Below are 17,444 nucleotides of genomic sequence, written 5' to 3' on the forward strand. Positions count from 1 at the left end.
CCTGCAGGCAGGTCTGGACTGGGCAGAGTGGCTGGCTGGGCTTCTTATATTATTAGGAACACTAAGCAGGGGAAAACAGATGGAGTGAAAGTTCCTTTTGTTGCTCTATCTGTTGTGCAAATTCTCAGTTTTTTTTAAAAGAAACACGTGACATTTTCCTTTTCACAGAATATCCAGAGAAGTTCTGAGGGGAGGAAAACCAGAGCTATTTTATTCCTACGTAAAAGATGGGTTCTTTCCCAGGACAGATTGCAGCAAAAGCTTCCATTTTTCAAGCAGTCCAGTTAGTTTTGAATCTTTAGCATACTCTGGAGGGGAAGCACATGGTGTTTATGTTAGAGAACAATTAGGGTTTATTTTGAAACACTGTACTTTTAAGAAGAAGACACATCTGTCCAGGTTTCCAGAGTCCATTGTGACTAAAGGTACAGAAGAGATCTCTCATTAGTCACTTTTATACAGCATTATGAAATCTGGATGTGCATTAGTGAAACTGCCTACCCAGCTTCCTCCAGACTTCTTCCAGCCTCCCTTCCACCCCTATCCTCCAGCTATAGATTAAGATGTGGATTAATAATGCTTTTTTAGGAAGTCCTAGGGGCTGTATGCATGGGCAAAAAGGCCCATTTCCCCCCTGGCATGGTGTCATCCTGTTCAAACGATGCAGGCCAATAGCCGTTGGCTGAGAATAGCTAGACCGGACAGCATTTCAGCAGATCCAGCTTGATCCCAATTGTAAACATTTTTAAAAATAAGTTCAAAGAGGAATAAAATTGCCCTTCAAACTATAGGACCATTCCAGCAAGCCAGACCCCAGTTGTTGTTTTTAAAAATCCTTTGGAAGAGTGCTTGTGCATATTTAAAAAAAAAAAATCACTAACAGACAGCTTCCAAAAAGAAAGGAATGAGTGGACACAGAGGCAACAACAACAACTATTAGCAAATCCCAGCAAAATCAAGGCCTTGTATCATAAGAACTCATGATTCTTTACACCAATCTGGAAGAGCCCTCTGAATGAGAAGGAAATGGCCACCGACTGTTGTGGAAGGGTATATATTTTTCTTTCTTTGCCTTCTCCTCAGTTGCTTTCCTGGGGATTATGTCATTCATGTACATGCCAAAAAAAGCAGCCTGGGAGAAAGGCAAAGAGCATGAAGGAGAGAGGTAGGAAAAGGAGAGAGAGAGAGAGAGAGAACTTGGAGCATGTTAGGATGCAGACTCTCTCTCCTAGAAATCTGATGGGGAAGTAGTAAACTTTGGTACAAGTGTTGGAGTGTTTAATACTGTACCTGTACCTATGTCAAATTTGTATAAATAGAAATAACACAAATAATACAAAATGCCAGTACGCTTATGCTGATCTTGTTCCAAAGGAAATAAAATCTGGGGTAAGTGCTGTACCCTTGGAAATTTTCACTACATAGAATGTTACGGGTATGTAAGATCAGAATAAAATAATGCTAGGGTAGAAACATCTTAAAGGCAACAGATCCTATTTGGCTTTGGAAACATGGCAGGGTTAACCCTGGTTAGTAGTTGGTTGGAAGATCAACACCCAAGACCAAGTGGTGTAGGCTATAGAGATCATTCCACCCAGAAATCCTGGCAGGAGAGACATAGGATCTAAAAGATAAAAACGGATGTTATCGCATTTACCTGTGTCTGCGCTGTAGGCAGCCCATATCCACTTGGGCAGCTCGTCTGCATCCCAGACTTCTCCCGCCCCTTTTTCAAGAATGGGAAAATCTCATTCTTGAAAAAGCCATGGGAGAAATCCGGATTGTAGATGGGTTGCCATAGTGGATATGGGCTGCCTACAGCCTGGACATGAGTAAATGTGATAACATCCATTTTCATCTTTTAGATCTTTTAGATTCCTGAGTGTGTAATCTCCTATATTTCCGTGGAAGGAACTGGCAAAATCCCCACTGAGTGTTCCTTGACTAAGGAGATTATCACACAGTTCTTCAATAGTGGAATAGAAGCAGCTTTGAAACTGCAATTGACGGATCTTATTGCACCACATTTTAGCTAGGCAGTAGGTATCCTGTAGTTAATCTGTGCTGCTGCTACTGCTCGCATGCAGCTTTTAAACCATGATTTCATTGGGAGGGAAGTGGCATCAGTGATGGTGAATACACAATGCCAGTTTCCTTCTATATATGTCCCACCCTCCAGCTGTCCTTTCTCATTCATGGGGGAAAGCCATGAATGTGCTGCCAATTTCACGATGCTCTGAGTAAGAAAAGCCATCCTGAGGCATCCATTCGATGGCAGTCACATTATCCCCATTTCCCCTATTGTTTTTTTTTTTAAAATCCTAAGGCTTTTGCACAGTTTCACAGCTCCTCAACTATTTTTTTAAAAAAATAAAACATTAAATCAGGGCTACAGGGTTCTGAAATACCACGACAAAAGCTGGAAAAAAAATAGACAAAGGCATGCTGGGGAGGGAGGGAAGGTGGAGTTAAGGGACAGGAAGGGAAGGGAGTGTGATGGGGGCAGTATCCCCCAGTCACGCAAAAGACAATTGCAATGTGATGATGGCTGTAATAACAGTGGTAGGTTGCCATTTTTTTTTAAAAAGGGTGATTGCAGCATGACAGGGGCTGGAATGATAAAGCCCAGGAAACTCCTGTGAATAGCTGTCAATCCTGCAGGTAGCCCATTATTGAAGTATGGTAATTCAGAGAGAAGGGGATTTAAAATGGTATCACTGCACCCTGCCCCATTCCTAATGAAGGCAAGACGTTTTCCTGCTGAGGATAAATAATAATAAATAATAAAAATTTTATTTCTATACCGCCCTTCCATTGATCAGGGTGGTGTACAACATATTAAAAACACATACATACAACAGAGAATACATATATTAAAAACAAATTAAAAACCTAGTCAGCCAGCCATCTTGCCGGCAAAAAGAGGGGGGAGGCCATCAGGATCTTCAATCGGGGAATGCAGCTCGAAATAAGAAGGTTTTCAAATCCCTTCTAAACTGAGACAGGGAGGTAGCCGAGCGGAGCTCTGCGGGCAGCGTGTTCCAAAGGGCCGGGGCAGCGATGGAATACGTCCTCCTCGATGTGGAGGTGAATCTGGCCCCTGGAACCCTAAGTAATTTCTGCCCAGAAGTTCTGAGGGTGCGGGGCGGAATGTATGGGGAGAGGCGGTCCTTCAGGTATTCTGGGCCCAAGCCATGTAGGGCTTTATAGGTAATCACCAACACCTTGTACTGTGCCTGGAAGTGAATAGGCAGCCAGTGCAAGTTTTTAAGCACAGGTGTAATATGGCTGGCCCTGGAAGTACCAGTGACCAGCCTGGCTGCCATATTCTGGACCAACTGTAGCTTCCGGGTATGGTATAAGGGTTGCCCCATGTAGAGCGCATTGCAGAAATCCAATCTAGAGGTTACCAGAGCGTGTACCACTGTTTCAAGATCCCTCTGGGCCAGGTATGGGCGCAGCTGGCGAATAAGCCGAAGCTGATAACAGGTGCTCTTGACCGCCGCATTCACCTGAGATGTAAGGTGAAGTGACGAGTCAAGAAGCACCCCCAGACTGCGCATGGAGTCCTTCACAGGAAGCGTGATCCCGTTCAGGACAGGTGGAACCACCGCCATTCCTGGACCAGGGGAGCCTATCACAAGTACCTCCGTTTTCTCTGGATTCAGTCTGAGTCGGTTTTCCCTCATCCAGCCCATTACTGACTCCAGACAGGCCACGAGAGGAGAGACACCATCCTCAGTCACTGCATCAGTCGGAGACATAGAGAAAACTATTTGGGTGTCATCAGCGTACTGATAACCCCGCGCCCCATGTCTCCGGATGATCTCTCCCAGCGGTTTCATGTAAATGTTAAATAGCATGGGAGACCCCAGTTGTGAGGGCCCTCCTATCGGAGCACACGTCTCCCAGCAGCACCATCTGGAACCTCCCAGAGAGGTAGGATCGGAACCACTGGAGCGCAGTGCCCCCGATTCCCACCTCTGCCAGGCGCTCCAGAAGGATACCATGGTCTATGGTATCGAAAGCCGCTGAGATGTCCAAGAGCACCAACAGGGACACGCTTCCCCTGTCAATGCCCAGACGGAGATCATCGGCCAAGGCGACCATGGCCGTCTCAACCCCGTAACCCGACCGAAAGCCAGTTTGAAATGGGTCCCGATAATCCGTTTCATCCAAGATCGACTGAAGCTGGATTGCAACCGCCCTCTCGATCACCTTCCCCAAAAATGGCAGCAGCGAAACTGGCCGGTAATTATTATGTACCAGGGGGTCGAGGGAGGGCTTTTTTAGTAGAGGTTTTACAATGGCCAATTTTAAATCAGTTGGAAATTGCCCTTCCCTCAAAGATGTATTAATAATCCGGCGTAACAATAAAGTTACTGCCAGTCCCCCCTGAGCCGCTAGCCATGAGGGACAGGGATCGAGAGAGCAGGTTGTCTTACGGACACTTCCGAGGATCTTGTCCACATCATCGGTACTTACCAACTCAAACTGATCCAGTTTAATGGAGTCCATGGAGGCTCTGGACGCCTCTACTCTGGGTTCTGCTCTAATGCCGGCGTTAAGACCTTCGCTTATCCGAGAGGTTTTATCCGCGAAGAAGTTGTTAAATTGGTCACAGCAGGCCTTAGAAGGTTCAAGGATCTGGTTCGGGGCGGGAGGGAGCTGAGTTAGCTCCCTGACCACCCTGAACAACTCTGCTGGATGCGACTCCGCGGACGTGACACGAGCACCATAGAACGAGTTCTTAGCTGCTCGTATCGCCTCTCCATAGTCCTTCAAAAGGCGGTCTAGGAGAGTCTTGTCGGATAAGCGCTGGTGTTTCCGCCAGCGGTGCTCTAGCCGTCGCAGAACCCGCTTCCTTGCCCGGAGATCTTCCGTATACCAAGGCTTACGTTTGGAAGCCGGTCTGAGAAGGCGCTTGAGAGCAATACTGTGTATAGCCCTAGAAAGACCGGTATTCCAAGTACCGGTCAGGGCATCAACAGAGTCGCCGTCACTTCCAACCATGTGTCCCTCTAGGGCTTCCTGGAACCTTTTCGGTTCCATCAGCCTTCGAAGGTGGACCATTCTAATAGGTCCACCACCCCCGGGAGGGATCTGGATAGAGACCTTGATTTTTGCCTCCACAAGGAAATGATCCGTCCATGACAGGGGGGAAATACTAGTTATTTCCGCCCACGGATTTTCCGCATCCGAACAAAAGACCAAATCCAGTGTATTACTCGCAAAATGTGTTGGACCCGATATCAGCTGGGACAGGCCCATGGCCGCCATGGTATCCATGAATTCCCGAGCCGCACCGGATGGAACATAGTTGGCCGTGAGGGAGATGTTGAAGTCACCCAGGACAAGTAGCCTGGGCGTCTCCAACATCAGCTCCGCGACCAGCTGTGTCAGCTCATTAAGGGAGTCCGCCAGTGCACGGGGTGGCCGATACACTAACAGAATCCCTAGACTGTCCCTAGTCTTGAGGGTCAGGTAAATACACTCGATATAGGAAGTCTGTCGGATGTGGTTCCTGGTGAAAGACAAGGTGTTCCTGTGTATCAAGGCCACACCCCCCCGCCCACCTAACCTGGGCTGGTCCTTCAGCGAGAACCCAGCAGGAAGGGCCTGTGCCCACACAGCATCCCCCTCAGGCCCTAGCCAGGTCTCGGTAATGCAAGCCAGGTCACAGTTGGTATCCTCCAACAGATCATGGAGGATGTGGGACTTGTTGTTAATCGACCTGGCATTGCACAGGAGCAGTGACAGGGTTTGTGGCACGGTTGGAGTGACCCTCAGGTCCCTAGGGTTGGGAGGGGGACAGGAAGGAGAGATAGATATGACGCATCGATCTCGCCTTCCCCTGTAACGCAAGTCCCTTCTCCCACCGCCATACCTCCCCCTGCCCCACACTACCTCAATGGGAGCTCCGCTTATACCGATGTTATCCCCCACCTCCCCAGCCCAAGCATACCCCGCATCCATAACCTCCTCCCCTCCTTCTCCAACAATTGAAAGAGCAGAGGTCAGCCACTTCAGGCATCCTCTGCTCTAAGGCTGACATCTACACAGCCTCTCTTAATCCCGGCACCGCCAAAGGTGCGCAACTGTGCAGTTGCAGCGCTGCGGAGTCCTGGGAAACAGTCCGTGGGCGCCCTCCCTGGGGCGGTGCGCAGATGCGCACCTCCGACACCCCAGAGAGAGACGCCCGGCAGCAGTAGCGTGGCCCCTGGCCCAAAGTCCGGCAGGGAAGGGAGGCGTGGTGGAGGAGGAGTCCAGGCAGCTGGTTTTGAGCGTGTCGCTGCCACCGACACGCCCCTCGCTCTGACTTCCCCCCAGGTGTCCCCAGTCTGGTCCTCCGGAACTGCCTCGGAGCCGCTGCAAACACTCACAGGAGTCCTGGGAAACAGTCCGTGGGCGCCCTCCCTGGGGCGGTGCACAGATGCGCACCTCCGACACCCCAGAGAGAGACGCCCGGCAGCAGTAGCGTGGCCCCTGGCCCAAAGTCCGGCAGGGAAGGGAGGCGTGGTGGAGGAGGAGTCCAGGCAGCTGGTTTTGAGCGTGTCACTGCCACCAACACGCCCCTCGCTCCGCCTTCCCCCCAGGTGTCCCCAGTCTGGTCCTCCGGAAGCAATCTGGTCCTCCGGAGACAATCCTTCTTGGGCAGAAGAAAGAGGTTTTAAGGGGCCTTCACCTCAAGGACACACACACCATTGAAAGCAAGACTTCTTAGTGCTGATGAGGCAACAATTTCATCTGGGGCAGTAAAAATGGGATTTAAAGGGCTTTCACTGTACAAACCCTACTGATTGATCTTTGATAGCTAATGAATAAATGGAATGGTAGTGTGATAGGATTCATGGACAACCTGTTATCAATTTGTTATTGCATGGTAATGTGATAAGAATCATTGCTGTTCTGGCTGTTTAAAAAGCTGCACATTGGTGGGAGGGGAGATTTGTGTGATACAGTGCGTCCTTGGTATACGCGGGGGATCTGTTCCGGACCCCCCCACGTATACCAAAATCCACGTATGCTCAAGTCCCGTTGTCCCCAATGGTGGCGTGCGTGCACACGCACCGCCATTGGGGACAACTTCCCTCCCTCCCTCCCCCCAACTCTTTCCCTCCCTCCCTCCCTCCCTCCTTACTTACCTTTTCGTCGCTGCTGCCGCCGCCGCCGCCTCAGCCGGAGCCGGGGGGAAGGCCGGGTGAGGGTTTTGGAGGCCAAGAAGCCTCCAGCCTGCCACCCGGCCCTTCTGCGGCAGCGGCAGCGGAGCACCAGTGCCAGAGGCCTCTTCGGCCCCCACTCCACCGCCAGCACCTTTGTGCAAGGGCCGGGTGGTGGGCTGGAGGCCTCTTGGCCTCCAGTCCGCCACTGGGTCCCTGCATTGAGGTGCAGGTGCCGGCGGCGGAGAGGGGGGCGAAGAGGCCCCAGGCGCTCAGCCTCCTCCTCCTCCTCCTCTCTGCGGCGCCGCCACCGCTGCCAGGAGAAAGGCCGGGTGCTGCTCCTGGAGGACTCCAGGAGCAGCACCAGGCCTCTCCCCCGGTAGCGATGGCGGCGGAGAGGGGGCCTCTGGCGCTGGTCCTCCAGCGCCAGAGGCCTCCCCTCCACGGCTACAGCCAGGGGAAAGGCCGGGCGTTACTCCTGGAGGCCTCCAGGAGCAGCGCCCGGCCTTTCCCCCGGCAGCGGTGGCGACGGAGAGGAGGCCTCTGGCGCTGGTCCTCCAGTGCCAGAGGCCTCCCCTCTGCAGCTACAGCCAGGGGAAAGGCCTGGTTCTGCTCCTGGAGGCCTCCAGGAACAGCACCAGGCCTTTCTCCTGGCAGCGGTGGCGGCGCCGCAGAGAGGAGGCGGAGGAGGAGGCTGAGCGCCTGGGGCCTCTTCGGCCCCCTCTCCACCGCCGGCGCCTGCACCTCGATGCAGGGGCCGAGTGGCGGACTGGAGGCCAAGAGACCTCCAGCCCACCACCCGGCCCTTGCACAGAGGTGCTGGTGGCGGCGGTGGTGGTGGAGTGGGAGCTGAAGAGTCCTCTGGCACTGGTGCTCCGCTGCTGCTGCCGCCGCCACAGAAGGGCCGGGTGGCAGGCTGGAGGCTTCTTGGCCTCCAAAAACCCCACCCGGCCTTCCCCCCGGCTCCGGCTCCGGCTTAGGTGGCAGCGGCGGCAGCAGCAACGAAAAGGTAAGTAAGGAGGGAGGGAGGGAGGGAAGGAAAGAGTTGGGGGGAGGGAGGGAAGTTGTCCCCAATGGCGGCGCACGCCATTGGGGACAACTTCTGGATTTGCCATGCGCGTATGCTCAAATCCGCGCATGGTAAATCCGCGTATAAGGAGGACCGACTGTAATCTCCTATGAAATTCATGGGCTCACCACAAGTAAACAGATGACTTGAAGGCACATACACAAACACAAAACGGACAAGTATTGAATCTGATGTCAAATCTAAATGGAGAGGCAACCAAAAGGAAGTAGATTTATTTTAGTATATATTGTAGTTACAACAAGTGATGTGATCCAAATAAACCTACTGGGGAGATGTTTTAAATGTTCTCCTTAAACCATAGTTTAGTACTACTGAAGTAAGATTCACGTAGGGGCTGTGCAGACCGCCCTAAGAGGCAGCCTGCAGCTGCCTTCAACTGTGTCAGATCAGGGCCACAGCAACCACATGCCGCAGCCCCAATCTGGCCTTTCCAGGGTGCATAAAGGAGCTCCTAAATGCAGCTCCTTTTTGCACCCTGGAAAGGGTGTGATAGCCATGGTGTCATGGCTTCAAGGCACTCCTTTGGTGCTGTGAACAGTTGAAGAACTGTTCAGAACCATTCTTCAAAATTGGCTGCTGTGGAATGGTTGGGGAACGGATTAGGGACTCCTGGAAGTATCGGCAGTCTTCTCCCATAGGATAACATATGTTCCCTCCTTTCCGTTCTGTTCCGTTTCCTTCCGTTCCACTCCATTCCCATTCTTCAAGTCCCGTGCAAAAAACTTAAGAGTTAAATTAACCAGATCTCAGTCCAGATCAGACATAGTGAGGAACTCTGCTTGGTCTAAAAGTAGAAGCAGATGGCCTTCACAGCCAAGGCAAAGCAAGGTAGAAATCAAGGAATTCATGAAGTTGAATTTAATTTTTATAGCCCTAAACTCCAAAAAAGAACCAATAACATAAAAAACAAAAGCTTATTGGAAGAAAGTTACATTGGATCCTTTCTGCTGATGAGCTGGCAATTCCCAGCTTTGATTGCCACATACCACCATGTGGTGTTTGCTATTCATGGGGTTGGGGGGGGGGGAGAACTGAACCCCCACAGATGGAAAGAGTCTACTGTATTATCCATTAACATCTGTAAGGGAGGTATACATCCATGAAAATGTGTAGTTCAGGTTTTTACTGAAATTTTAAATTTCCTAAATTTTAAGAAAATAGCCACCCTGAAACAAACTGCCTGTCATCCCTCTCCCTTTTATTTTTTATTTTTTCATCCAAATTTCTCAATTCAGTTATTTTCCCAGTTCCCTCTGTAAAAGAAACTAATCTTTACATGGTCATGTAACGAACTGCCATTAAGCATTGCAGACAACCAAAATAAAGAAAAAAGAAAAAAGAAAAGAAAAGAAAGAAAGAAAGAAAAAGAAAAGAAAGCAAAAAACCTCACCCAACAGCATAAACTTATTACTGTGTTCTCTCTCTGTTTGTGTGTATACATTAGTTTTCAGCTGTAGGGAGAAACTGCTGCTTGGTTGAGTCTTAATGTTTTTGTAGTTCTTCTGTAGTAACACACATATAATAAGATTGCTCTCCACAGCATTTTATTCATGTTCTGCTAAACTCGTTTCCCTTTAGAGAACATTTACAAAGGCCATTATTTGGTTTTTCCATACACTGTTTGCAGCCTTTGATACTCAGAAAAGGATACTGAGTGGGGGCGGACAGGGCCAGTAGAGTGCACTGCAGAAGGGCTGGAGAGAGCCATATGCTCCAAATATCCCTGGAAGAACTTTCTCAATAATCCACTCTCTAGACTCTGCAATTTTCAGGGTCCAGGCTTTGGTGGACTAATAAATGTTAGATTAGATATTGATGACTAAACCTTGTTCTGGAAAAATTAGGAAAGGTCTGGGCAGCCATTCTTTACAGTGAGAAACTCAATTTCTCCATGGAAGTCTGTTCCTGAAATGTCTTACAGTCTTGGGCCATACATACATACAGGTCCTTAGGGGAATAAGGTTGCCATATCTCAGGGTTTGGCTCTGAGTCTCCAGTATTCATGAATTACTTACAGGTGGGAGATGAGGGAGCAGATTCTCTAGTTTTGGTAACCTCAGTCCCAGGAAGAGGAAAGATCCATGTACAAATCTCCAGCTCAATTGGCAAAGCAGCACCTTGCTACTCTTTAGGGCAGTGATGGCGAACCTTTTTAGATCGCCGTGCCAAGGGTGGAGCTTCCGCCCTCCGGGGGTGGGGGACCCGTGGCAGAGGCGGGGCTTCCACCCTCAGAGGGTGGGGCTTCCACCCTCCAGGGGCGGGGATTTCCCTTGCGCCCTTTCCCGGGCTCCAGCTGTCTCTGAGAGACAGCTGGAAATCGGGGGAAATTGGGGGAGGGGTGACAGGTGCGTGCCTGCTCCTCCTGCCCTCCCCTTGGCCTCCAGCGGTCTCTCAGAGACATCTGGGGACCAGTAAGGGCCCGTGGGGGGCAGGAGCAAAGGGTCCGCAGGCCCTCTTCCCGTCCTTGGGGCTTCCCCAGGCCGGAGGTGTCCTCCGAAGGACACCTCCAGCCTGGCGAAGCCCCACGAGCAGGAGAAGGTGGAAGCCGGCAGTCCCTGCTCCTGTCCTTGGGGCTTCCCCAGGCCAGAGGTGTCCTCCGAAGGACACCTCTGGCCTGGCGAAGCCACGCTGGCAGGAGGAGGAGGAAGCCGGCGGCCCCTGCTCCCATCCTCGGGGCTTCCCCAGGCCAGAAGTGTTCTACGGACACCTCTGGTCGGGTGAAGCCCCGAGGGCAGGAGCAGGAGGCCACCCGCCCTTTCTTCCTCGGCCCTTTGGTCCGCGCAAAAGGGCTCCATGGAACCCTTTGGCATGGAGTGAAGGAAGGCCGAGGAGAAGGAGGCTGGGCACGCGTCCCAGTCCCCTTATCTGTGGCCCTTCGCTCCGCGCCAAAGGGCTCCATGGAGCCCTTTCGCATGGAGTGAAGGGAGGCCGAGCAGAAGGAGGCTGGGCACGCGTCCCAGCCCCCTTCTCTGCGGCCCTTCGCTCTGCGCAAAAGGGCTCCATGGAGCCCTTTCGCGTGGACCAAAGGGAAGCTGTGAGGGAAGATGGCTGGGAGGAGGAGCCAGACGCATGCACACACTCTCTCCTTCTCCCAGGCGCCATTTTCTGGCTTCTCGCTGTTTCAGAGAGACAGCAAGAGGCCTGAAAATGGCAGGGAGGAAGTGGAACATGCAGTCGCGTGCCCGTTCTGCCTTCTCCCTTGCCCTGTGCCTGGCGAAATGGCGTTGGGTGTCACCTGTGGCACGCGTGCCATAGGTTCGCCATCACGGCTTTAGGGGATCTATGTATTTACTTAGGACCTTATCACACTAGGTGAATCCTGCTCAAAAACAGAATTGAAAAGTAGAAGAAAGTTGCAAATATGGGAGGTTAAATTATCCTGCATTTGCGGTTTTTTTCTACTTCTGAAATCCCATTTCTGACCGGAATCGCCTAGTGTGATAAGGCTCTTAGGTGCGATACAGACCGCCCCAAAGGACCGGCCTGCAGTTGTCCATATTCGCGTCAGATTGCATCCAGGGCAACCTCAACAGCAGCCCCTGCAGCCCCAATATGGCTTTTTTCCAGGCCAAAGAGAAGCGGCAAAATGCCTGGAAAAGGGGTGCCCTTTCGCCTTAGGTGCCCAGTGCACCCTGGTGGGGCCGGCACTAAAGAGGAGAAAGGGGCTTTCCCCTCTGTATCATTTGCACGGTTGTTTGGTTGCCGCACCAATGATGCATGCGCAGAAAAGGAGTTCTGTTTTGGAGCCTTTTTCTGTGCCGCCGCCAGGCTGACATAAGCGTCCTGAGGCGGCATGCAGACATCACACCTGCACCGTGCCATTAGGATGGACAGGACACCACCATTGTAGTGCCGCCATGCCATGCTAGGATTAGGGACCGTGCAGTTGCCGCACGATCCCTAACCCTAAAATCGGCGCCAGCACAGCGCAAAAGGGCGGTCAGTACCATGCCTTAGTTAGCATACTCTTTCCTTGTCTGTTGTTGTAGTGCAGTGTCACCCTCTGCTATGTTCTGCATCCACCTTCCAGCTAGAAACAAATGTGTATGTGCATGTGTGCACACCTTCAAGTCACTGTTGACATATGAGAGCCCCATGAATTTCATAGAGTTTTATTAGGCAAGAAACACTCAGAAGTGTTTTTGCCAGTTCCCGCTTCTGAAGCAAGTAGGTTAAGTTAAATGTTCCTTAGCCCACCACCATGATCTGGGAACAACTCCTGTAGTTGAGCGTTCTGTCTTAATTTCCAAACAAGAGAATATGGTTTCTCCCTCTGTTTCTCTGACCCTGTCTGCATGGGTCAGAATACTCTGATGCCAGCCTGGAGTATTTTGGGCCCAGAGCTGCCCCAACCTCTCCCTGTTATCTGGGCTCAAAATACTCCAGGCTGGCACCAGAGTATTCTGACCATGCAGACAGGGTATTCTAACCCATGTCAGGTGTTACAGTGGTGTGTGTGTGTGTGTGTGTGTGTGTGTGTGTGTGCAAACAGCCATTTGGCATTGCAGTGAGGGCTCCAGTTCTTATAGAAGATCCAGATCAAAATGTGAGGTTTTTTTATTCCATTTTAAGAGAGCTATACCCCAGGTTTGGTGCTGAACAAACATTATCTGGACTATTCACACCAGAACCAAGGTTTAGCCATGATTCCCCACCAAGAGGACACAGGGAGGACATTTTATTTGGCCCATGCAGGTATGTCCCCCCTCCTCTCCCTGTATGTGTGTGAGTTTGAAAGAGAATCAGTGAGCAACTGTGGTGGGTATTTAACATATAATACTTAGGCGGGATACAAAAGGGCAGGGGAAGACGTCTTGGAGGTGTATTAATAATAATAATAATAATAATAATAATTTTTATTTATATCCCGCCTTTCCAATTGCATGATCAAGGCGGCTTACAAGACAAGAAACAATAAAATACAAGTAAAACATCACAATATAAAAAGTTTAAAAACATCATTACTAGGGGTAGGAATGGGAATCTATACAAATCACAATTCACTAGGGGCAAGAAAAAGACAATATATTGCACTAATCCGGGGTCGAAAAACAGAGGGCAAGGAGCAGAGAAAAAACACTATTACCTGCTGAATACGGAGCCTCCAGACCGCCCGCCCCGGGGGCGTGGCTCAGGAGATGGGGCTTCCACATGGGGGGCAGTGAAGACGCCTCACCTGGGTCCGTTTCTGACCCGCAGTTTCCAAACCGCCGCCTCGGAGGACGCTGCAAAGAGAGAGGCAGCTTCCTCACGGGCGGCCAAAAACGGGGCTTTTTTTTCCTTTGCCGGCTGGCGGATGCGCAGCTGCGCAGCTGCAGCGCTAAGCAGCGGCGGCAGAAAGCCTATGGGCACATTTAAAGTGCCCAAGCCCCTTTAAAACTTTTCCCCCCGCTCTGCCCAAGAACATCCTTGTCCTCTTGCACTTTGCCAGTGTCACCAGCATCATGGATGCCTCCTCTCCTTTGGTCCCCGCGCTCTTGCTGAATCTGCAATGCACAGCCACAGCTGTCGCTGCTGCCACCGCTGTCCCCCTACCATCCCCCATCACCTCCCTTGTATATGTGTAAATATTTACAGTTTTAGCGGTTTTTATTGTTAGGTGAAAATGGCACAGGAATGTGTGTAGGGGTTCACTTTAAAGTCCAAACTTTCCAAGCAGCGCATGCGTACATGTTGCTCTAGGGTTAGGGTTAGGGTTAGGGTTAGGGTTAGGGTTAGGGTTAGGGTTAGGGTTAGGGTTAGGGTTAGGGTTAGGAGTCTTAAAATGCGCTGCAGCTGTGCTGCAGCTTCCACACCTGCATGGCAGCTGACGCTGCAATTAAAGCCTGACTGCAAACTGCGCATGTTCCAGGACCCCGACTCATTATGCGACGCAGCAGACACGGAGCTTTTAAATGGGCAACTTAAATTAGCGGCGTAGCAATTCTGGCGTACCGGTGCAGCAGCTTACAGACGGAGCTGCGCAGCTGCGCATCAAACGGAAAAGAAGCGGAGAAAAGCAGCACCTTTTTAATGCCGCTTCTTCCCGCTTGGGGCGTGCGGGGGGCGTGTTCATGGCGGCATTCAGGTAAGGCCCGTCTGAAGGCTCTACCTTCATGACGTCATGAATACACCCCTTTTTGCCCGTCTGTATCCCGCCTTAGTCACCAGTGGCCATTACTTAGTCTCAGGTTTTGGTCCAGAAATCTAATGGCATCAAATAATCCTGAACTGGCAAATATAGCAGTGGAAATTCAATCTCTGGGATCTCCAGGCAGGCTTGCAAAGTGTCCTGTCTGAAACCTTGAAAAATATGGCCAGTACACAGCCTGATGAACCAATGGACTGACTTTGTAAAGGATGGCTTCTTGTGGCATTTCTTGTGACTATAACCTTGCTGTGACAGATTCAAATCCAGATCATATAGTAATTCTTCTCTGTATGATCCTTTTGTGTCTTTCACTTGCAACCCCATAGTGCTTATTTCCCTTGGCAGGAGAGAAGGAGAGGGTTTGATACTGAAAAAGATTGAACAGCTGTCTTTATGAAAGGTCCTGTTAGTCTGTAAAAATAATAGGCTTGTGGAGAAAAAAAATACTAGGCCATTTATCAAGCACCTGGACTTGGGCATGTAGAATTATAACCATGCATTCAGTCAAATTGGTCCAATCTAGAGCTGAGGCTGGAGTATGAAAATACAAAATATTTTCATCTACTATGGCCTCTGTGTAATGATGATGACATCAACAAGAAACCAGAGTGATTAATGAGGTGTTACTTAAGGGGGAGCCATTCTTGAGGACAAAAACAGAGCGGCAATGTTGTCACAGAAGAATTGCTCCCTTTGCTTTGTATTATTCAGTGTTCATAATTCTGGAAACTTGGCAGCAACAAATGGTATAACTCAAGGCTCAGCATGCCTAGCAAAGGCAACAGCTAAGGCCACCACTTGGCCAGGAATATTAGTAGCAAACCATCAATCTGTATCCGTCCCTTTCTTTCCAGGACCAGCATCCAAGAAGTACCTCTTACTTGTATGCTGGGTTCAACCTGAATTTTACAGGTTTTATTCCTGCACCACCTTAGAAAAGCCTCATACATATATGGAGGAGAACACTACATTGTGCAAGAAAAGGGAAAGAACACCAGGGGAAATGGTTGCTGCTAATATCTAAATTCCTAAAATGAGAATGAGTGCTATAGTCTAGAAATCATCCTTCCATGCCACTGTAACTATTCAAAAACAGATATGATTAGATTCTACAAAACATATCCTAGATGTCCATGACATTTTAAAAAGCTATTAAGACAGTTCTCTTCCGGCAGGCCTTTCCTCAATAGATACTCAGCCACCAAAAGAAAGCCCAGCCTGTTTACCCTGACTCTGCTGAACTCATTGTTCGTTTGCTATTATTTTAAGTGATGTTTTAAACTATTAACTGTTTAATTGTATTTTAAGGGGAGGGATTGTGGGATATGGAATGTCTTTTTATTGGAATGTATATTTTAATGTTGTAAGCCACCTCGATTGCATTGGGCAGAGGGTCAGGATAAAAATAAAAAAATATTATTATTATGTCAAAATACTGAGGGAAGCTAGAACAGGCAGCTTCTAGAAGCTATGGAATCATATTGGAGAGTGCAGAAACCAACTGGGGCTATCCATCACCTGTCATCTCCACCACATTTTATAGTATCCCTGCCTTCCTTAATCTTCACCATTAAACACATGTAGAAATTAATGTTTGAATCTGATGACATATATTGTAGGTGTCTCATATTTTGAAAAGAAAGAAAGGGAGAGAGAGAAAGAGAAAGAGAGAAGGAAATGTTTATCTACCAACTATGGACTTTATCACACCAGGCTCTTCTCCTGATAAAATTACATTATTTTTAAAAGTACTATGCAGTCAGGACTGCACTCTTCTCTTTTGCACCTTTGTAATCTTTCTGCCATCACAGCCTTCATTCATGCCAATACCTTATCACATTTGGTACTGGCCACCCAGTAACACTCAGCACCACCATGCACTGCCCAGTGTGTTTCTAGTTTGACACACACAGACACCCCCCCCCCTCCAAGAACCATAAATTAAAAGAACTCTTAGCTTTTAAAAAGTTTTTTCCCCAGGGGTTGGGAAAGACTTCCTGATTCAGGATAGTCTAATTGCTGGCAAATGAAAATAATTCATCTGCCAGCAATTAATCAAGTCTTCTCAAACCAGGAACTCCTTTGTCCCTGACTGCTGGTAAGAAAAGGGCACCTAAGAAACATCTATAGCCCACTCAGTGACCACCCAAAACTGGGATTAAAGGAGAATTGATTTACTGCACATGGCCACATAGCCCGAAAAATCCACAAAAAACTATGGATGCCGGCCATGAAAGCCTTTGACTTCACAAACCATAACTACACCCCCCCCAATATAACACTTCCCCATATTAAAAGTCTGACGGAATAAGAATGTTTTTGCTTGCTGATGAAAGGCAAGCAGGGAGGAGGCCAGCCTAGCCTCCTATGGATGGGGGTTCCAGAGGGTGGGAGCAGCCACTGAGAAGGCTCTCTCTTGTGTCCTCATCAGGCAACCTGTGATGATGGCAAAACTGAAAGAATGCCTTTCCCTGAAGATCTTAGGGCTTTGGCAGGTTTGTATAGGGAGATGCAGTCTCTGATATTCATCTCTTTCACTGAATATTATAACAACACAACAAATTTGATCCATTCTGAAACGCACTGAATGGTCATGGATAGTGTGAAAGTGCAGTTGTCAAAATGGGAGCATCTCCCTCCCCCTCGAGACTAAATATTTTGATGCTGTTGTTTGTGTGTTACTTTTCATTTTTGGAATGTGGTCTGGAAATATTTGATCAGTTGTTTTCCTCCTGAGAATCATATTATAGCCGATCAGTGAAACTCTAGAATCTTTGCTTTCACTGCTTTTCTATTTATTTCTGCCACCATCCTTTTATCTGGGCATTGTCTCACTCTTTTTTAAATGGGAATAATAAAATTCCCATCACTTTAGTTAACAAAACTGTTTTCAAGACCCGCAAATGCTACACATTTCTCCATCTGTTCTTTCTTTCTTTCTTTCTTTCTTTGCCTATCCATTCTGAACATTTCTGCACAGCATCTGTTTTTACTTGGGTGTTCTTGGCAGGCAGTTTACACTGCTCAGAAGGCTGGCTTCCTACCAAGCTAGGATCCACATCCT

The sequence above is a fragment of the Sceloporus occidentalis genome, unplaced genomic scaffold (genome assembly GCF_023333645.1).
Source record: "Sceloporus occidentalis isolate IW3139 unplaced genomic scaffold, rSceOcc1.0.p SCAF_1, whole genome shotgun sequence".
In the NCBI taxonomy this organism is placed as follows: domain Eukaryota; kingdom Metazoa; phylum Chordata; class Lepidosauria; order Squamata; family Phrynosomatidae; genus Sceloporus; species Sceloporus occidentalis.